At 48.0% G+C, this 12,250-nt stretch overlaps 1 protein-coding gene across 1 annotated transcript in view; it reads left to right on the forward strand.

Moving 5' to 3' along the window:
- XRCC6 (X-ray repair cross complementing 6) overlaps nt 1–12,250 on the forward strand; it is a 223,839-nt gene that overhangs the window by 113,446 nt on the left and 98,143 nt on the right. The window lies entirely within an intron of this gene.

The following is a 12,250-nucleotide window of genomic DNA, read 5'->3' on the forward strand; positions in this document are numbered from 1 at the left end:
TCAAGCCGGGCTTTGGACATCAGGACAACATGCTTTGCCTGCCCCAAGTCCTGCTTAAGGCCAACGGCTTAAATGGGCATGGCCCTGGACTGTACAGGCCCCCCACCTTTGACGGGTGGTCTTGTTGGCACCGTGGGGTAGGGGGCTAGAGGTGGGCTTCCAGTTAACTCCATGGACAACCAGTACCTGGCTGCCTAAGGTAGAAGTGTATTATCCCTTGAGTGCTCAGGGGGACAGGATTATGAAGGACACCTTTGTAATTTCTTTATGGCCCATTATGAGTTCTCCCATTTTGCTGCACATAGAACCAGCAGATCCTGGTGTACAGGCCAATAAGGTTTGGTATGCCCACCCAGGGTGGCCTCTGATACCTGCTACTGTGCTGTCTGCAGACAGAACTCTGGCCTGGATTCTGCCAGAAGGGAAAGATTTACCTCTCTTGGTACTGCTGACCACTCTATCATTTCACCCATAACTGTGTTTGTAACTCTGTTGCTGACTATACTGTTTTGGTTTTTGTAATGTACCTCACTCCTTGCATAGGGACCATCGTGGAAGAAACCTGTCCCGTAGATTGTGAGCCAAGAAACCCTAAAGAGGTGGAATGTGAGGCAGCTCTGTTAGGCTTGCTCGAGGGTTTACCAGCTATAAGCACTTGCTTGATTAGTGCATGAGCACATGGCAGAGGCACGTGTGCATGGTCTATGTAAGGCTATGAATGTTTCCCTTGGGCGCTGATTATCCCAAATCACTCTACCACTGCCACAATGAGGTGTGGTTTTCCTTGCTCCCTTACCCTTACTGCAAATAGCAGATTTTCCTTTGTTTATTAGCTCTTTCCCTTTTGTTGTTTATTTGCTCACCTCCAATAAATGGATATGGCCCGACACTTTCCGGCTCCATAGTTTCTCTACCATCTGCTTGAATCCAATGTGAACCTGCCTGGCCTCAGCCACCAGTATTAACATCATCTCTCTCCCTTCCTGTCTGTCTGTCCCTGTCTCTCTCAAAAAAAATTTTAAAAACCCAGCCTGACCAGATGGTGGCACAGTGGATAGAGCATCAAACTGGGATGCAGAGGACCTAGGTTCAAAACTCGGAGGTCACCGGCATGAGTGCGGGTTCATTAGCTTGAGTGCAGGGTCCTGGCTTGAGCAAGGGGTCACTCTCTCTCTGCTGTAGCCCCCCAGTCAAGACACATATGAGAAAGCAATCAATGAACCATTAAGGTGCTGCAATGAAGAATTGAGGCTTTTCATCTTTCTCCCTTCCTGCCTGTCTGTCCCTGTCTGTCTGTCTCTCTTTTGCTAAAATAAATAAATAAATATAAAGAGCCTTGGTAAGTGGCAGAAGCACTTGGAAATGCATGATACTGATTTTACACATACAGAGATCTCTCTCTATGAGACTGGCTGCAGTGGTCCTGAATTTGACCTTCCCTGAATCCATATTTTTATGTATAAGTCTGTCTGCCTCTCCTAGGATCTGAGCTTCTTGAAGACAGGGGGAAATGCTACTTCTGCTCTTTATTCCCACAATCCTGTAACATCTTTCCTAGGAAGCATTCAGTAAAAGTGTTTAGGAGATTATATTCTTTCTCTCAGATATCTCTCAAGTCTTCCCTCTTCATTCTATTCCCACAGCTTCTGCCCTGGTTCAGGCCTCTTCACTGTTCCCCTGGAGCTTAGCCACATTCCTAGATTCCGGCCTCAGTCCTCCTGCAAGCAGCTGCCACTGTCACAAAAGGCTTCCCTCATGAATACCCTTTGCCCACAGAAAGGTCTGGATTGAACCCAGCTCAGGCCCTGGTTGGGTTGCTCAGTGGATAGAGTGTCATTCCTAGCTCGCCAAGGTTGTGGGTTCAATCTCCAGTCAGGGCACATATGAGACGCCACCAGTGAGTGCACAACTACAAGGAACAACGTGGAACAACAAGTTCATGCTTCTTTCTCTCACTCTCTCTCTCTCTACATTCCCCCCCCTCTCTCAAATCAATGGAAAAAAAATTGGGGGAGTATTTTTTTGCTGAAGTGAGAAGCAGGGAGGCAGAGAGACAGACTCCTGCATGCGCCTGACAGGGATCCACCCAGCATGTCCACCGGGGGCGATGCTCTGCCCATCTGGGGCGTTGCTCTGTTGTAACTGGAGCCATTCTAGCCCCTGAGGCGGAGGCCATGGAGCCATCCTCAGTATCCAGGCCAACTTTGCTCCAATGAAGCCTTGGCTGTGGGAGGGGAAGAGAGAGATAGAGAGAAAGGAGAGGGGGATGGGTGGAGAAGCAGATGGATGCTTCTCCTGTGTGTCCTGGCCGGGAATCGAACCCAGGACTTCCACACACTGGGCTGATGCTCTACCACTGAGCCAACACCCAAGGCAATGGAAAAATTTTTTAAAAAGGTATTTTAGCTGATTTATAGGGGAGGTGAGAACTGGTGAAATTGGAGACCTAGACATGGTCCAGATCACAGGGCCTTCTCATTATAATATTCATTAACTTAAATTTTTTTAAATAAATTATTGATTTTAGCAAGAGAGGAATGGAGAGAGAGAGAGAGAGAGGAACACTGATCTGTTCCTGTATGTGCCTTGACCAGGGATTGAACCTGCAACCTCAGCATATCAGGACGATGCTCTAACCAATCAAACTATCTGGCCAGGGCACATTAACTTAAAATTTTTTTTAAATTGATTTTAGAGAGAGAGAGAGACATCAATTTGTTGTTCCACTTATTCATGCATTCATTGGTTAATTCTTGAATATTCCCTGACGGGGAAATCAAACCAGTAAACGTGGCATATTAGGATGAGGCTCTAACCAATTGAGCTACCCAGCCAGGGATATTCATTAACTTTTAAGCCTCACAACAGGTGTAAAAGGAAGGGGCTATGATTATCATCTAATTTATCTCATCATTTATTATTCTCACTTTGCCTCATCTAAGGCAGAGAGGTTAAGTAGGTCATTCAGGGTCACACAACTGGTAAATTGCAGAGCTGGGATTCAGGCTCCAGAGCCCACTATTCTAACCATTGGGCTGTTCCTCCACAACATTAGCATGAGGTCAGCAAAGGGAAGCCTTAGAAGGTTAAAATGGAAATGAGTGACATCAGCTGGATGGACAGTAGATGGGAAGGGGCTGGGGTGTAGACAAGAAGACCAGGGAGGAAGTTATTGGATGACTCTTGTATAAAAAGGCCCCTGGCAAGGCTGGTAGCCCTGGAGAGTGAAGTTGGGCAGAGTCCAGAGGTCTTCCCACGGAGGTCTCATAAATAAGGTGGATGACCTGGAGACAGAAGTGGGCGGAGCCAATCCCTGAGGGCTTTAGCCACTGGCCCAGTGGTGGGCCTTTCACAGAGGTGGGAAACTGGAGGGGAGCCAGGCTGAGGGGGGAGGGGGCTAGCATTGCCAAGTTCAGTGTTTTGGGTTCCCAGGCTTTTTTTATGGTGTTCAGCTCACAGGGTTGTAAGTGGGATTTGTTGGCACATTTGGTTTCCTCATTAGTAAAAAACAGGAACAAGGCTTTGTGTGTGTGTGTGTGTGTGTGTGTGTGTGTGTGTGTGTGTGTGTGTGTGTGGCAGAGACAGAGTCAGAGAGAGGGACAGAGAGGGACAGACAGACAGGAACAGAGAGAGATGAGAAGCATCAATCATCAGTTTTTTGTTGCAACACCTTAGTTGTCCATTGATTGCTTTCTCACATGTGCCTTGACCGTGGGCCTTCAGCAGACCGAGTAACCCCTTGCTCGAGCCAGCGACCTTGGGCTCAAGCTGGTGAGTCTTGCTCAAACCAGATGAGCCCACGCTCAAGCTGGCAACCTCGGGGTCTCGAACCTGGGTCCTCCACATCCCAGTCCAACATTCTATCCACTGCGCCACTGCCTGGTCAGGTGGTATCAGGCTTCTTTATTAATTCTCTGTGTCATTCCATGGAAGATTGGAGGTGGCTCACAAAAACACACAAAGACAGTCTGCAAGCTCCTGGGAGGCAGAGGGCTTCTCTGTCATGTCCCGCCACATCTCTGGGCCTAGCCCTGTGCCTGGCATATGGTCAGGGCTTGTAAATGTGTTATTGGCATGAACAAAAAGATAGCAAAATAATTGCTAAGAGTGTAGAGAGAGAGAAATAAGAGTTGGAAACTAATCCAGAAGCAGGAGGAGAGCCAAGTATGTGGTTAAGGGGAGTTCCCACACCAGAATGCTAGCTGAGCAATTGTGGGGAAGCCAATAAACCTCTCTGTAAAATGACTCCACCACTGGGGGACTGGAAAAAAAATACATACAGTATATCATAGAGTGGAATAATATGAAGCCATATAAAAGGTGCGAATGCTCTTTGGTATAGAATAATATTCAGAATATATTGTTAAGTATAAAAAAAACAACAACAAGGCACAGAGCAGTGTGTATGAAATATAACAATTTGTGTCAAAAAGGGAGAAAAATAATAGTGTGTGTGTGTGTGCACATGTGTGTAATCTAACAGGAAGATTTTTTTAACCAAATACCATTTGGAATCTTTGATATTTGGGGTTTTTTGGGAAACAGCTGGGTTAGGCTTGCTTGCTGGTTTCCTGCCTGCAAACACTTTGCAGGATTAGTGCATGAGCACATGTCAGAAAGCTACATGTGTGTCTCTATGAAAAGCTACGGGTGCTTTCCTCGGTGGCAATTCTCCCAGATCGCTCTCCAACCATTATGAAGTGCAGCTCCCCGATTCCCTCAGCCGCCACTGTGAGGGGTGGTTTCCCTTGTTCTCCACTGTGAAAAGCAGTTTTCCTTTGCTTATGTGCTCACCCATCTCTGTGAGCCTCCAATAAATGGGTGATGGCCCGACGCTTTCCCACTCCACAATTCTTCTACCATCTGCCCGGATGCAATGTGAACCTGCCTTGCCATGGCCACCACCATTACAGCGATCATGGGAATATATTACTTAGTAAAAAATGAATAAAATTTTCATTTTAAAAAGCAATTAGACCTGTGGTGATGCAGAGGATAAAACGTCGACCTGGAACGCTGAGGTTGCTGTTTTAAAACCCGGGCTTGCCCATTCAAGCAAGGCACATATGGGAGTTGATGCCTCCTGCTCCTTCTCCCCTTCTTTCTCTCTCTCTTCTCTAAAAAATGAATAAATAAAGTCTTAAAAACAAAAAAAGCAATTCCCCTGGCCTGTGGTGGCATAGTAGATAGAGTGTCAACCTGGAATGCTGAGGTCACCGGTTCAAAACCCTGGGCTTGACCAGTCAAGGCACATATGAGAAGCAACTACTATGAATTGATGCTTCCCACTCCTCCCCACCCCCTTTCTCTCTCTCTCTCTTTCCTCTCTCTAAAATCAATCAATAAAAAATCTTTTTAAAAAGCAATTAAGGGCCCTGGCCGGTTGGCTCAGCGCTAGAGTGTTGGCCTGGTGTGCGGGGGACCCAGGTTCGATTCCCGGCCAGGGCACATAGAAGAGGCGCCCATTTGCTTCTCCACCCCCACCCCCTCCTTCCTCTCTGTCTCTCTCTTCCCCTCCCGCAGCCGAGGCTCCATTGGAGCAGGGATGGCCCGGGCACTGGGGATGGCTCCTTGGCCTCTGCCCCAGGCGCTAGAGTGGCTCTGGTCACGGCAGGGCGGCGCCCCGGAGGGGCAGAGCATCACCCCCTGGTGGGCGGAGCGTTGCCCCTGGTGGGCATGCCGGGTGGATCCCGGTCGGGCGCATGCGGGAGTCTGTCTGACTGTCTCTCCCCGTTTCCAGCTTCAGAAAAAAAAAAAAAAAAAAAAAAGCAATTAAGGTTTTTTTCACATCTTAAAAAAAGTCCTCTCGGCCTGGCCTGTGGTGGCGCAGTGGATAAAGCATTGACCTGGAACGCTGAGGTCTCTGGTTCAAAACCCTGGGCTTGCCCGGTCAAGGCACATATGGGAGTTGATGCTTTCTGCTCCTCCCCCCTTTCTTTCTCTCTCCTCTCTAAAAATGAATAAATTTAAAAAAAAGTCCTCTCTTGGCCCCCTTTCCCTCCAGCTAGTGCCCTATTTTCTGCACCCTTTGCCAGCAAAACTACTTGAAGGAGTTGTCTGTGCTTGCTCTTTCCAGCTCCTCTCCTCACATCCTCTCTTCAACCTGATCCAAACAGTTTCTCCAGGTCACTAATGACCTCCACGTTGCCAAATCCAGTGGTAATTCTCAGTCCTCATCGTCTAGCTCCCTGGTTGGCAAACTGCGGCTCACAAGCCACATGTGGCTCTTTGGCCCCTTGAGTGTGGCTCTTCCACAAAATACCACATGCAGGCGCTACCTCGATAAGGAATGTACCTACCTATATAGTTTAAGTTTAAAAAATTTGGCTCTCAAAAGAAATTTCAATCGTTGAAATTTCAGGCCTCTATTTCAGTGTTGATATTTGTCTCTGTTGACTAATGAGTTTGCCGACCACTGGCCTTGCTGACTACTCCCTCCTTCTTCGCACACTTTTCCGTCGTGGCTTCCAGGAGCCCAGGCTTCTCCACCTCGCAGACTCCTCTGCCCACCTGGGCCTTTGCAGCAGCCTCCACCCTGGTTTTCTGTCCTCGTCTTCCCTCATCCCCCACAGTCAACACTCAACACAGACGCCAGAGAGCCACTGTTAAAATATTGCTCAGAAATTCTCAGTCCTCCTCTCCAGACCCTGCAATGCCCCATCTCCCGGGGGAAGAGCCTTCACAGCGCTGGGGCACCCTACCCCATTACCCTGCTAACCTTATGCCCCATTCCTCTGTCTGATGGCTGTTTCTGACTCTTCACACAGAACCTTTGCCTTGTGCTTGTGCTGTTGTTCCCTCTCCCTGGAACATTCTTCCTCCCACCACTGTCATGTCTTCATCCCTTACTTCCTCCAAGTCCTTGCTTACTTTTTTTTTCTTTTTAAGATTTTATTTATTGATTTTATGGAGAGAGGCAAGGGGAGCGAGAAGTGTCAACTCATAGTTGCTTCACTTCAGTTGTTCATTGATTGCTTCTCATATGTGCCTTGACTGAGGAAGCCCAGGTTTTCAAACCAGTGACCTCAGCATTCCAGTTGATGCTCTTCCCATTGTGCTACTACAGGCCAGGCTCCAAGTCCTTGCTTTCATGTCACCGTAGTGATGATTTCCCTGACACACATACTCCTGTTTTAAATTGCAAGCCAGCCCCCCTCTCCCTATCCCACTTCCCTACTTAATAGTTTTCTGTAGCATTTATTGCCTTCTGACATATGCCATAGTTACATATTAGGTTGTTTTATTGCCTCCCCCTCTTGACTGTGAACGCCATGAAAACAGAGCCTTCTGTTTTGTTCACTGTTGATTCCCTAGTGCCAAGCACACAGTAAGACCAGGACAAATATTTCTTGGGTGAATTAATAAAAGGATGAAAATAAAAGATTAGCCCTGAGATAAGCGTGGTCCTGTAAACTTGCTGGCAATAAAAGAATTTGGCTCTAAGCTTTCTTTCTAGTCGTCAAAGCAAAGAGAAAAACATTTAAATTACAAATGGTAACTAACCAGGTATTCAGCGTAAGTCCAGATTTCCTTGATTCTGAGCCCTCAGAGGGCTTTCTCCAGGTTCTCAAGGAGTGGAGGCTCTGAGGAACAGAAGGATGCCCTTGATGGTGTCTGAACAGGCCCAGGAACCTTTCTCATGGGGGCACTTTTAAAACGTCCCTTCATGATGGCAAAGGCTCAGCTGAAGTTCCACTGGGGATGGTGATTCTAGAAGGGACCTAAACAAAGTGTCCCAGGGTGTTTCTCTGTTTTGGTTCAAGCCAAAACAAAAGGCAGAAACTCAATAGGTATTTGTTGGGGCTACTGTGCATGAGGTCCCACTCTGGGGGAGCAGGGAGGTGGACCAACAGAGAGTGGGGAACAAACAGATGTGGAAGATCACCTCAGGTCACATGGGTAATGTGATAGTGTGCCCCACCTTAGGGCAGTTCAGAAACAGCCTCACTCAAAAGGTGAGGATGGAGGTGAGCCCTAAGTGTTGAGAAGGCTGGACACAGCCTGGGGTGTTTCAAAGAGTACATGTGTGTGTAGAGAGATGGACAATGGGGGCCTGGATAAAAGTCCATCCCAGCTCTGCATCATCTGGGGAGCAGCCTGGTTACTCCAGCCCCTGGACCTTAGGGCTGGGTGCAGGGGGGGCCCAGGCCAGGGACCCCTCTGTGTCCCCTCATTCTCCTGCTCACATTGGTCATTGCCCTAGATGGGGCTGCCAGGCTGCCACAACACTAGAAGCAGAAGCATGTCGTGCCCCCCTATCTCACTTCTGATGAGGAGTGGGCTTCTCGCCAGGCCCCCCAAACCCTACACAATGTGGCCCTGTTCTTTTCCTCCCTCCTGGCTCTACCCACATCAGTGATCTTAAGCTCCTTGAATATGCAGGGTTCTTTCCTGTCTCTGGCAGTTCGCCCATGTTGTTTCCTTCTTAGGAAACACTCTTTGCTTTCTACAAGGCTGGCTCCCTCTCATCCTTTGAGTTCAGCTTGCAGGCCCCTCCCAGAGCATTCGTCTCTCAGACCTCCATTTCAGCAGCTGGACTCGGCCCGGCTAGTCTCCTTGGTCTCAAATGTGTTGTCTTGAAATTTGTAATTTTACATATATTTGTGTTCTTGGTAGACAGCTTTGTAAACTCAAGGAGGGTGTTTGCCTGATTCGCTGCTGTGCTTGAGCCTAGACTGTCTGGCACATAGTACATAGTCAATATTTGTCACATGTATAAACAAATGGAAATATCATGTGATCAGAGCTGCAGAAAAAGATCTCTAGTGAAAGGGCAATAGTTGGATTGGAGAAGATGACTAAAGAACAGGGAGAGAGAAGCAAGGAGCATGGTGATTGGGCAAAATCCTCAGGACTGGCTGGAGACAAGTGTGCACAGGGGAGGTGGGCATCCAGCGAACTGGAAAGACATTTCAAAGGCAGAGTGGTGTGGCAGAAAGAATAATCGTACAATGATTCCTTAAATGGAAGACAGAATTCTTGCATTTTAATTTTCATTGAATTTATTGGGGGGACATTGGTAGAATTCTTGTGGGTTTTTTTTTAAAGATTTTTATTTATTTTTATTCATTATAGAGAGGAGAGAGAGAGAGAGAGAGAGAGAGAGAGAGAGAGAAGGGAGGAGCAGGAAGCATCAACTCCCATATGTGCCTTGACCAGGCAAGCCCAGGGTTTTGAACCGGCAACCTCAGTGTTTCCAGGTTGACGCTTTATCCACTGTGCCACCACAGGTCAGGCGAATTCTTGTGGTTTTTTAAAAAGATTTTATTTGTTGCTTTTAGAGAGAGCAAGGAGAGAGAGAAGGGGGTGAGGAGCAGGAAGCATTATCTGGTAGTAGTTGCTTCCTATATGTGCCCTGACTGGGCAAGCCTGGGGTTTCAAACCAGCAACCTCCTCAGCATTCCAGGTCAATACTTTATTCACTACGCCACCACAGGTCAGGCAAATTCTTGTGTTTTAATCCCAGCTTTATTACCAGCTGTGTGGCACTGGGCAAGTTTCTTAACCTCTCTTTGACTGAGTTCCTGCATCTATCAAGTGGCACCAACACCTTAGGGATGTATGTACCTTAAAGGGTCATGTGAATTCAAGGCCATGGTTGGTGAGACTGGCTCCTGTTGGTGGGCTGACAGTCAATAATGAGTGGGATTTATATACTGCTCACAAAAATTAGGGGATATTTCAAAACGAATATGAAGCTATAAAATATCCCCTAATTTTTGTGAACAGTATAATTCAGGTGTAATCAATAGGATTCAAGGGCTACTCGGCTCTGGTCCACCTATTCAGCTTCTTCAAGATGAGGGAGGCTTTCAAGAAGATGAGCTGTTGAATTCTCAGCTTTTCACAGAAATAGCCTCCATGGTTCGAAGCAGACAATTTCTTTGTTATTCACTGCTTGTGGGTGGGTGGGTGGTGCCACAGGCTGCTCATTTCCTGAATGAACAGCTGTGTTCTCTCCTCTTGTTGGGAATAATCATAACACTACTTAAACCTCAGCCCAGCCTCCTTCATTCACAGCCCCAGCACAAGTTTGCCAGCTGGCTGGGAGGAGCCTTGGAAAAAGAAGGCTGGACGGGAAGGGAGGGTCTAGTCCTGGCCCTCAACTTGGCCTCATTCAGGGTGCACCAGGCCTCAGCCTTCTCGGAACTAGCCCTTGAGGCCCTGCCTCCTGGCCTCCAGGCCACAGCAGCCTCCTCCCTCCTCCCCTGGCACACCAAAGCTCATGCCCATCTGAGGGCATTCCAACCAATAGTCCCCCTTCCCACAATGTCTTCTCTCTAGATTCTGACCAGGCTGGCTCCTTCTTGTCAGTTGTGGCTCAGCTTAAACATCATAATCTCAGAGAAGTCCTCTCTGGCCACTCCCCTCTGCTGGCCTATTGGCTTGAAATCCATCGATTGACCACTAACAGCCCAACACTGATGCTGCACCAACTCAGGAGCCACAGGGAGAAGAGGCAGCCTTGGCATTGAGAGTCTAGCCCAAGTCCTGGCACCAGTTCTCATTGGCTGGGCCTGGGCCAGGGGTCCTGTGAACTAATAAGGGAGAGGAATGGGCAGTCCCTAGGCGAGCAGAGTGGTAGTACCCCACAGGAGGGTCAGTGGGTAGTGGGCAGGGAATCACAGGTGTCCACATGGCCCTGGTCTGGAGCCCCTCACTCAGACCCCTGTTCTAGCACAGTCCCATCTGAGCCAGGTGACTCTGTGGCCCCATCATCTCTCCCAACCTGTTCCAGGTAAACCTCACAGACTTGTAAGAAGCAGATGAGATGATGAAAACTATTATTGTTTTTGGAAGAGAGGAAGGCAAAGAAGAAAGAAAATTTAAGACGGAAGTTTCTTCTGGGCAGGGTCTTCAGACAGGGTAGATAGAGTCAGAGCTCTGGACCTCAGGTAACAGCAGGCGATGTGTATCACCACCTTTTGTATAAATCAGAAACCTGGACTGTGTGAGCCTTCCAGTTCTGGAAGGTTCTGAAAAGGCAGTGTATGTGAGAGCGTTGAATGCTCTGGGTTCAAGTACCCCTCTAACCAGGTAATGAACTCAGGTAAGTCACTCCTCCTGTCTGAGGATTTCCTCACCAGCAAAATAGAGGTGATGAGCCTGACCTGTGGTGGCGCAGTGGATAAAGCATCGACCTGGAAATGCTGAGGTCGCCGGTTCAAAACCCTGAGTTTGCCTGGTCAAGGCACATATGGGAGTTGATGCTTCCAGCTCCTCCCCACCTTCTCAGTCTCTCTCTCTCCCTTTCTCTCTTCTCTCTAAAATGAATAAATAAAATAAAAAAAAAAATAGAGGTGATGATAAGAAAGTATCAGGCTACCTGACCAGAAGGTGGCACAGTGGATAGAGCATTGGACTGGGACACAGAGGACCCAGGTTCGAAATCCTGAGGTCGCCTGATTGAGTTCGGGCTCATCTGGTTTGAACAATGCTCAGCAGCTTGAACCCAAGGTTGCTGGCTTGAGCAAGAGGTCACTTGCTCTGCTGTAGCCCCCCGGTCAAGGCACCTATGAGAAAGCAATCAATGAGAAACTAAGGTACTGCAAGGAAAAATTGATGCTTCTCATCTCTCTCCCTTCCAATCTGTCTGCTGTCTGTCCCTATCTATCCCTCTCTCTGTCTCTGTCACACACACACACACACACAAAGTATCAGGCTGGTGTAAGCTTTTTTTTTTTTTTTACAGAGACAGAGTCAGAGAGAGGGATAGATAGGGACAGACAGACAGGAATGGAGAGAGATGAGAAGCATCAATCATCAGTTTTTTGTTGCAACACCTTAGTTGTTCATTGATTGCTTTCTCACATGTGCCTTGACCGTGGGCCTTCAGCAGACCAAGTAACCCCTTGCTGGAGCCGGCGACCTTGGGTTCAAGCTGGTGGGCTTTGCTCAAACCAGATGAGCCCGCGCTCAAACTGGCGACCTCAGGGTCTCGAACCTGGGTCCTCCGCATTCCAGTCTGACGCTCTATCCACTGCGCCACCGCCTGGTCAGGCTGGTGTAAGCTTTTAATGAGAGCAAAGCAGGTTCCTGACAGGTGGGAGGCCCTAAGTGTACCTTACTAGCTATTTTTATCCATTATTTGTATTTTCATGATTGTTTCCCTTTTACCTCCCCCTTCCTATTTATTGTAATAAGATTTCTTTTGAAAATTCCAGCCTGCTGAGAGTACACAGGGAAAATCTTCCTTCTCTCCAGGCTGAGGTTGAGGTGAAGGGACAGGAAGAAGGAGGAGAAGCCCCTT

Source organism: Saccopteryx leptura, chromosome 1 (assembly GCF_036850995.1).
Source record: "Saccopteryx leptura isolate mSacLep1 chromosome 1, mSacLep1_pri_phased_curated, whole genome shotgun sequence".
NCBI classification, from domain to species: Eukaryota; Metazoa; Chordata; class Mammalia; order Chiroptera; family Emballonuridae; genus Saccopteryx; species Saccopteryx leptura.